Here is a 9,698-nt window from a genome sequence, read left to right as displayed (position 1 = left end):
GGCGGCGTCAGATGGAATTTCAAATCGAGATAACGATATAAAGACATTGGGAATATGTGGTACATTATAATAGCGATAGCTCTTCTTCACGATACTAGATACTTGGTATTGTTTTAAAGTCTGCCATTCGCGGCGTTGTTGACTCAAAAGTTATAATCGTTACAAAGGTACACGAAATTCTTCAAAGAGACAAAATTATGCGTAGATCTTTCGCTAGATGTAAAAATATATGTAGAAAATATAAACCAATATGTAAAAAGTCATATACTTATACCCAATCACAGCAAATACAAGAATAATAGTTTAGAAACATAGTATTTTTTATGTACTTCAATTATTTTTTCCTTCAAGAAAATCATAGCTATGGATTCTGTATAGAAGATAGAATCTATAATGTACTATTTTATACATTGTTAATATCTAATTAACTAAAAATAGTGGGTTTTAACACCCACAGTTTTAGAAAAAGTCCTTCGTGATAGTAATGTAACGAAATGTGTTGCTATTTCGCCTGAAAGTCTCTTTTATTCTCAACCAAATGATGCATAGGGCACCAAATCGGTTCGACGTGGTGGCAACTTATTGTCAATTAATAGACAACTATAAATGAATATCTAGGCAAGATGAGCCCTAAGCTAAACTCATGATTCTACGACAGGATATGTTATTATTATTATTACATGTTTGATGGGATACAGAGGACGTAAGTGAAGGAGCTCAGGGTGAAGGACATAACTGGTAAATGGAGGAGGTATAGCAGCAATGGATTTGGCACTGCGGGCTGCATACCTGCACTCGTATAGGCTTGAGTAAGTTAGACACGCCTGACACTGAGAATTTGTATGAATCCCTTGAGGACTATGAAGGTCTAAGTAGTAATTAATAAGAACTTAGTAGAGTCCTAAGTCGGAATAATCGCCGGCATATAAGAGGCGATTCTTGAATGTGGAAAGGTGAAGAATGCTTGCAAAGGCATTGTGGTATGGCGTTCTAACTCTGCCTGTCTCTGCGATGAAGCGATGTAATGGTTAGTTAGTATTTAAACTACCTAATGGTTTCCAATTCATTTAAGTAGGTACTATCAAATCAAACCATAAAATGTTTTTGTAATACTGATATGTTACTGTAAGCAAACAGCTGTGCATCAACCAATTTGTCCACAAAATGCGATAACAATATCAATTAGATTGTGTACGTGAATACGCTCGCTGTGTTGTTGTTCCAAATATCGCTCACTCCTTTCAACAACGTCATATATCAAAAATCGTCAATTTTCAGTTGTGCATGTTTTCGGAATGCCCAGAAAATGTACTATATCCCAGCAAAAGCGGCATATTTTTAACATGATATTTACCCGCTACAGGGCAGAAAGTGTTGTTTTTGCATTTTGAAGAAAATGTCTTGTTTGATTATTTTTTTAAAAATACAAAATATTTTTCAAATGCAGAAAAAAACAATAAGGATTTACCTAAAAAGATATGTTACACAGTAAAAAATTCAATAAGTGGCTTGATATTTATTTTTAATACATTTTATTATATTTTTAAACTTTAAAAACGATCTCCTAAAAAAATAAGTTTTTTGATATATGACGTTGTTGAAAGGAGGGAGCGATATGTTTTCTGCTTATTCCAGCATATTTACCATATTTCTCAGAACTATAAATCACCGCGCCTAAACTAGCTGTAGATAATTTTCACTAGTACAAAAATAATTGAAAGTTGTGCGTCATAAAAGGGACAATGACGAATTCCCAGAATTTCCACCATTCGTTAGATACCCGACTACGCTACGACTTGTCAAACCCGACTAATTTCTGTCGCACTTTAGCATGCCTTTTGTAAATAATATTTAATTTCTGAAAGTGAGAATAAACTGCCATATTTATAAATAAATACATAATTATAAATGGTTTATGAAATTATGAAAAAGAAATAAGATATCTTAAATGAACGTGTAATAGGCGAAGAATGTTAGCAAATACAGAGTGGTGTGGCGTTCTATTCTCTCTGCCTACTCTTGCGTGGAAGCAGCGTGACGGCTAGTTAGTTATATTTTTTATTTAAGAAAGCGACCAAACAAAATCATAGCGACATAATATGACCCAGTATGTCATAACATTAACCGAAACTATAAATCTTTGCGTTGGTTATACTATGTGTTGATTTATCACGTCCAATACGTAGAAAACAATGTCATACAGATAAATTTAAATTCGCGAATTATTGAAAACATTGTTCCAAATCATTTTCTACTTTCTTTTTCAACACCATAAATAACCATATCGCTTATATCAATTATAATAATAAGCATATCGCTTCGTGTTTTCAAAACACATAAAACCAGCTACGAATCTATATTCAACACGACTCCCATGTTCAACGCGTAGCTGCAATATTTGTATGGACACGGGAACCGTGTTCGACGCACAGAATGTGTTAATATACGTTTACAATGCCAAGTGTGTTCAGTATATGTTTATTAAAAGAAAGACTTTTATAGTAAGACTTATACTCCTTCTTTTAACTATTATCTGCACCCGATGGTGCATATGGCAGTTCATCGCTGGTTGCGTGGTGCGTGAACTATATATCAGCTCAGCCAACTGGTATAGTGTATACCAGTCCAGAGTGATATTACATGCCTATTAGAGTGAAATAATATTTGATAAATAAAATAAAACGACTTTGTATTTAACCACTTTTTATTGGTAACCTTTTTTTTAACATGTACAAGTCAAACCCCGGTGATGACAAGGTTCATGTCGAAACTGGTAGGAGAAAAAAAATGTACCAATAAAAAAGTGGTTAAACACAAAGTTGTTTTATTTTATAAAATTTGCCACAAAGTATCTGCGAAAAAAAATCAAGAAAAAATATGGATTCCACGACAGCCAAACGCGCCAGCCACTACACTGTGGAGTCGGACGTAACTAATTACCCCACATTTTTTAATCGTCGATTCATTAGAAGAGAAGAAAAAAAGCACACGTCTGTTCGTTTAGAGCGGACGCTCCAAACCTCTTTGAGCCCATGACCCCTAAGAAATGTATTATCCAGTTGACGACATCTCGATGATTGGAGAAAGAATGAAGGACCTCGTCTCAAGGACTTTTTTCTCTAAAAGAATCTCACGACCTTCAATTTTTACTGCCAAACTTATAAAATTCTACGGCAAACCTGAAAATCGCCCCCCAATTCACATTACACCATTTTTTAAAGCTTGATCGCCCCCCGAGCGACTTCAATCCCTCATGTTGAGAATCACTGGCCTATATCGCTGTATATTGTATAGTGTTAAGGATGTTTACCTCTTATTATATTAGGTAGCATCGTCGCTTTAAAGGATAAACTCATAATGTGCGTACAGTTAGTTTGGCACATGCTATCTTTAAACCCACAATATATAGTGGCAAAAAACGTTAATTCTAAAATTCCTGTTTAAAAATCCCTGTTATTTAAAACTTTTAACCTGAATAAAATTCTCGCTATTAAACATGAAGTTTAATTTACATTTAAAACCACATAAATATGACATTTCAAACTACTTAGTGTACTTTGCCAGTTTATAGAACGTTGAAAACATTATAATACTACATGATTGAGTCAAAATTGCATGTTTTCAAGGTCAACGTTTTTTGCCAGTATACCCTCGATATGGGATACGCTAGATTTCTGGTAACCTAAAATGGTTGATAATATCCGAGGATCTGGTACAAAATAATCCACGAAAATTAGAATTTATCTTATGTTTTCTTTTTCCTGTCAGGAATCTTAATTGAAAAAAGTCTGAAAAGATAGTGAAAATTTTTCTCTTCCCCCGGCTACGCCACTGGCCGCGTTCTTGTGTCCGCGAGAGATCTGCGCTTCAATTTTGGTTACGGTTGGGAGGTTCGATAGGGTAGCTCGGCGGGGGTGGCGAATGGGGCCGTAGTGCGGGGTAGGTGGGCGGGGGGCCCCGGGGGGCGCGGGGCGGGGAGGGGGGCGTCCGGCCGCGCGGTTTCTAATCGCGCGTCGTGCATAATGTGTCTCTGTGCCCGACTTGCCCCCTACGACCAAGACTTGCCAAACAGTAAAAGACAATCCTCGAAAGTGCCAAACTATTTCCACCCTTCAGAAGCACCCTCGAATATTCATTATGCCCCTTTCTACGCCGTGGCGCGTGTGCTGACCGCTGTCTCGCGGTGTGGGGATCACCCACCCTTGTCACTCCACTACTTCAGCGCCTACACTATATTATGGGAGCAGCCAACGTGGACTACAACGAAAGTATACTACACCGAGCTTAATGACGCGTCTGACATTTAATTTACTAAAAGGTTGGATACCTAATTAGCTAATGTTACCACGTAAAATCTCATGAAGTTTCACAAAAATATCGAGTTTAATTATTATTATATAATTAAAATATAAGTTTGTTTTCAAAAATACTTGAAAGCGGTCAGGTTAGGAGTCGTGATAATCGGCGGGTATGTATGAGGAGATGCATGAACGTGGAAGAGGCGAAGAAAGTTTACAATGTCAGAGTGGTGTGGCGTTCTTTTCTCTTTGCCTACCCATGCGGAGAAGCAGCGTGATGGTTAGTTAGTAAGTTAGTTTTAAATGTTTTATTATAACTTAATTATAATGTCTACCGTTTTCGAAGCTAACGTATTAAACAGTCTTGATAAAGAAGCTGTTAGCTTCGAAACCGTTAGACATTAAAATTAAGTTATAATAAAATATTTATTGTGATTTTAAAACAAAGCCATATTTATTTTACTTATAAAATGGAAAATCACACAGATTGTTGTATATTATGCAATTCTTCTTGGTCGTACTCCTTACGATTAGTTTATCATCGCTTTCCATCCTTCCTAAAAGAGGAAAATCAAGAAAAACTTGGCATGATCAGGTATGTCAAATACTTGGATGCGGTCAGGTTAGGAGTCGAAGTTATCGGCGGGTTTATATGAGGAGATGCATGAACGTAGAAGAGGCGAAGAGTGTTTGCAAAGACAGGGTGGTGTGGCGTTCTATTCTCTCTGCTTACCCCTTCGCGTCTCTCACATTCATACATCATATCACACATTCTTTTTCTCCGTCTTATTCCTCATTACTGAGGGTCGTGACCCTTGTGGAAGCGTCGACTCTTCTCCGGTTATCCCTTGACTGCACTGCACGTAGCGCTCCAATCACCGAGGTGCCTGCTGCTGCCTTAACTTGATCGGTCCATCGTGTGAGGGATCGTCCTCTTCCTCTCTTCTCCTCCAGGCTACCGATTACAACCAGTCATTCCAGACTTTCTTTATTGCCATCATTGCATCTCATACAAACACGCCGATTTTTCCGACTCCTGACCAGACCACTTTTATGTATTTGAAATACTTGATCATGCCAAGTTTTCCTCGGGTCTCCTCTGCTCCTATTACCAACCACATTCGCCTCAAATATAACTTTTTCAAATGACTGTGAATACAACGAAACATTTTTGTTATATTATATTTTCCGACTTAGAGAAAAGCACACGTTATTATCGCGCATCGCTCTTTGCTGTGACGACTATAGAGCTGGCGTCGCGGGTGTTTCGCGAACTTTTATTTCTTTCCCTCCCTTTTCGATTGGTTTTCGTACCTTGTACGTAAATACACATATATAAAGTGCTCACACATGTACATTCGCAAATTGGAGGAAAAAACAAAGGAGGGTCGCCGGAAAACGCCGAGACAAAGGACCGCTTCACGGCCGTAATCCCGAATAACACTTTCGCTGAAAATTTGGCTCAAATAATACAATAAAACAATTTCAATGTACATCGGTTTGCGTTTAAAGAAACTGTGATTTTATTTTTTCAAATATATTTAAAATAGTTTATATTTGAAGCACTAACTATGTGATTTTCCATTTTATAATTCTCTTTCTAATCTTTCTTCCATATGCTATGCTAATGTTTGCTACATTGATGCAAATGTCAATCTTATAAATCGTCTGCATCGTCTACAAAATCAAAAAATTCCGTTTCATTTTCAATTGAAACAAATATGACCATGTTTCATCTTCTCGCATGGAGACTGACCGGAGCATTTCGTCGTAACGTGTAACGTGTAACGTAACACGTTACGATGCGAGCATTCAGGCAGTCAGTATCCATAGTTTCGGATGCTCGGTGATGCTCGCCGCGAGCGATGTTACGACGTTATGTTACGACGAAATGCTCCGGTCAGTCACCACCTTTATATCAATTAAGATTTGTCACATACTTGGTTCATTTATTTGTTCATTTTTAATTTAAGTTTTACTTGGTAAATACCACATTTTCTTAAAATCTATCGTGACACGTGTTTCGATACATTCCGCATCATTTTCAAAGATATTTATTTGTCATATTTTCTAAATAAGACACCACTAAACCTGATTGCTTCATTTTTTTATCAACCGCATATCTTCTTCCATATACATTTTTTATAACGTTTAAAAATATACATAAAAACTACTGCTGCTACTACTACTACTATTACCATCAGGCCATTTCCCTGCAGTGCAGGGGTAGGCAGAGAGGATATAACGTCTCACTTTTCTGACCTGACAAAAACTCCTAAATTAATTCATATTCATACATCTAGTCATACATGCCCCCCGATTACGTGGATTTTGACACCACCAAAAAAACTTAAGTTTGTAATAATGAAATTTATTTTATTTTCCTTCTGTACATATGTGTTGTGATTAGAAAGAATGTCGCATACAATAAGAAAAGGTCTTCGTTGTTTACTTTACAATATTCTCCGGAGATGTCGCGTTTAACTCACATGTGAATGGGTGCTTGGAGACTGGTGTTAATGTTAAAAGAGAAGAAATAAAATAGGTTTCCGTGAATTCAATTTCTTCTTCTTCCTTCTTATAGATCCTCGGATCTGTTTGTTCCGTTATCCGTTTATGTACAGTCGTGAGAAAATAAAACATTAAAAATATAAGTTACAATTTTACCCAATAATACCCTGGACTGATGCCTGAAGCGCAGGATTGATCACCTTGGCTTGATGTGAGTAACGTCCAAGTTAACACTGCGTTAATACGATGCAGTAGCCTATGCTGGAGCATTGGAAAAATGATTTTTGTATTGTATTATGTATACAAAATAATCTAAATAATTATCATGCTCCTTCCCTGCAGGGGTAAGCAGAGAGAATAGAATGCCACACCAACCCGTCTTTAATAACAATCTTCGCCTCTTTCACATCCATGCATCTCGTCATACATACCCTCCGATTATTCCGACTCCTGATCTGACCACATTCAAGCATTTGAAATACTTGATCATGCCAAAGTTTCCCGGTCTTCCTCTGCTCCCACTTCCAACTACATTCGCCTCATAAATATGTTTTACTGTTTAGTCCTCGCTATTATAATTATGATTATCATTTCTGTTATAATCGCGTTTTTATCTCACGAATTTCGAAGTGTCCATCAACTGGACGTTTCGTGTTTATTGTTGCGGTTACGTGTCCTCATTCTAATTTACAAATTACTGGTTCGCATCTCGTGCAGTACCGCGTTACACCCTCTGGGTCTGGATTTTAGAAATCAACTCTTTCAACGTCAATTTTTCGATTTTTTTTCTCGATGGTCGAATATTCGAAACCCGTTTGTTTGCATATCGAATGAGCACAAATCGGTCAAAATTAAAAAATATTATTTAATGTATTTTTTTAAATTGTATTGTATGTAATGTGTCGGGTTGTGGTCCCGTGGTTAGTGTCGCGGACTCGTGAGTCAGAGTTTCTTGGTTTGAAGCCACTTTACCACAATTTGATACCTATTTCTTATAATGAGCCACCTAGGATCACAGAAATAGTGTGAAATTGAAGTGTTTTTGTAAATAGTAAAAACACAAATGTTTCTCTTTTAAAAAAAGAATTACATTCATGTACCTTATTGCTAACGCCTTCAACGCTTTATTTGTAAATTGTTTGTATTCTAAATATCTAGAGTGAAGCCCCGGAAATGCGAAATAATAAGAGCTGTGGCCTGTTCGGATTCGGAAAAGTTCGGATTAGCCGAGAAATTTACAATACGAGTACATTCATAGAATTTTTTATAGTGTAATTGCTTTTTTATCAATTTAAATGGAATGAAAAAACATTGAATTATAATGCGTCATTGGTTCCTTCTTAATTTAAACTGATCTTCATTGCTCCTTTCTCAATTTTATGGGGATGAAAAACTATGTTTTTTTAAAAATTAGATGCTGTTTTTTACTAAGGCCCAATACACGATAAATTGCAACTTAATTGACTTTAAGCCGAGGTAACATTTGACGTAATTGATTTTTTTGCTTAAAATACCGTTTTTGTATTGAAAAAATAAGTTTTATTTCGAAATTAATATAGGGTTTTAAAAAGAAAATAGTTATTGAAAGGAAGTTATTGAAGAGTTATAAAATGGAAAAAAAAATCTATATATTCTGTAAAGAAAAGTCAAATTCCAATATATAGGTACGTATATTTTTAAATCGCTTGCGAAAGCACGTCCGACCTATTGCGCGGTCGTCTGCATTCTTATTTTGATTTCTGCGAATCCCCCCTTAACCAGCCGTTGTAATCACAAAAGTTGAAATAATAATAACTCTCATTACTGTACAAATTATATAAAACTTCTGAAGTTGGGTATAGAAATAGAGTAGCGGCAATAGTGATAGTAACACTTAAATGTAATTTGACTGACATAAGAAACACGGCAATGCAGAGCTTTCTGAGAATTTGGCGCCTTGCGCCGGTCCTGGGAGGGCTGCCTAGGCAGGGTGGTTTTGGGGAGGGCGCAGTGGAGTGGATAGCTGTTGCGTGTCTGGAGAAAGCGGACTGGACTGGAAAGTAAGAAATGTACTGAAATTGATATAATTTCGTTAATTGATTCGGCAGTCACTTTTTTGGTAAAATCTATCCATTTTTCAGCTTTACGTGGTAATTCCCTATTTTTCTTCAGTTTTAATTAAATGGATAATAAAACACATAAATAACAATAGTAACGTAGAAATTCTAAAAATTATTTTCACAAAAAGTCATAAACTGCATCATTTTGAAACAATAGAAAATCATAATAATAAAAATAATACTTTTAGTCCCACTCCGTAGTGTAATGGTCACCACGCTTGAGATCCTGGGTTCGATTCCTAGAGGGAGGGGGTCCAATAAATATAAGTGATTTTCAGTCAAACATTTATTTAATATTACCCTGGACTGGTACCTGAAGCCGAGGGCTGATCTCCTTTCCTTCATCTATCAATAATAGAGATAAAACTGCGTTTATATGATGCAGTACCCTATGCACCACCGGGAACGAATAAGAGTTTGAAGAAACAAGACTAAGAACGAAAAATAATCAACCCATAATTAACAATGTGACAATGAATATAGCCTCCCCCTATTGTCTATGTTCCCACCGATAAAAAAAGAAAAAAAAAACAAGAAACAGCTCCTACCTTCTTCATTCTTTAACATCCCAAGGACAGAACTCTACAATTTAGACTTAGATTCACATTCGGTGATTGAAAATGATGCGGAAAGGATCAAAACACGTGTCACAATAGATTTTAAGAAGAAGTGGTATTTAACAAGTTAAAGTTAATTAAGATATTAATACATATACATTATTTAAATGTAAGTAAATATTATCAGGCCTTGAAAATGTTATGATTGCATTTCGAAAAGTTATGTAGAAGTT

The 9,698-nt window shown here is 36.3% G+C and overlaps 1 protein-coding gene across 1 annotated transcript in view; it reads left to right on the top strand.

Annotated features, from left to right (window-relative positions):
- lobo (coiled-coil domain-containing protein lost boys) overlaps positions 1-9,698 on the top strand; it is a 149,936-nt gene that overhangs the window by 17,383 nt on the left and 122,855 nt on the right. The gene's annotated exons all lie outside the window — the stretch shown is intronic.

Source organism: Brachycentrus maculatus, unplaced genomic scaffold (assembly GCF_059751285.1).
Source record: "Brachycentrus maculatus isolate JH-2025_06_01 unplaced genomic scaffold, ASM5975128v1 h1tg000188l, whole genome shotgun sequence".
NCBI lineage: Eukaryota > Metazoa > Arthropoda > Insecta > Trichoptera > Brachycentridae > Brachycentrus > Brachycentrus maculatus.
The sequence above is the reverse complement of the archived record's forward strand: the minus strand, read 5'-3'. Positions and strand labels throughout refer to the sequence as shown.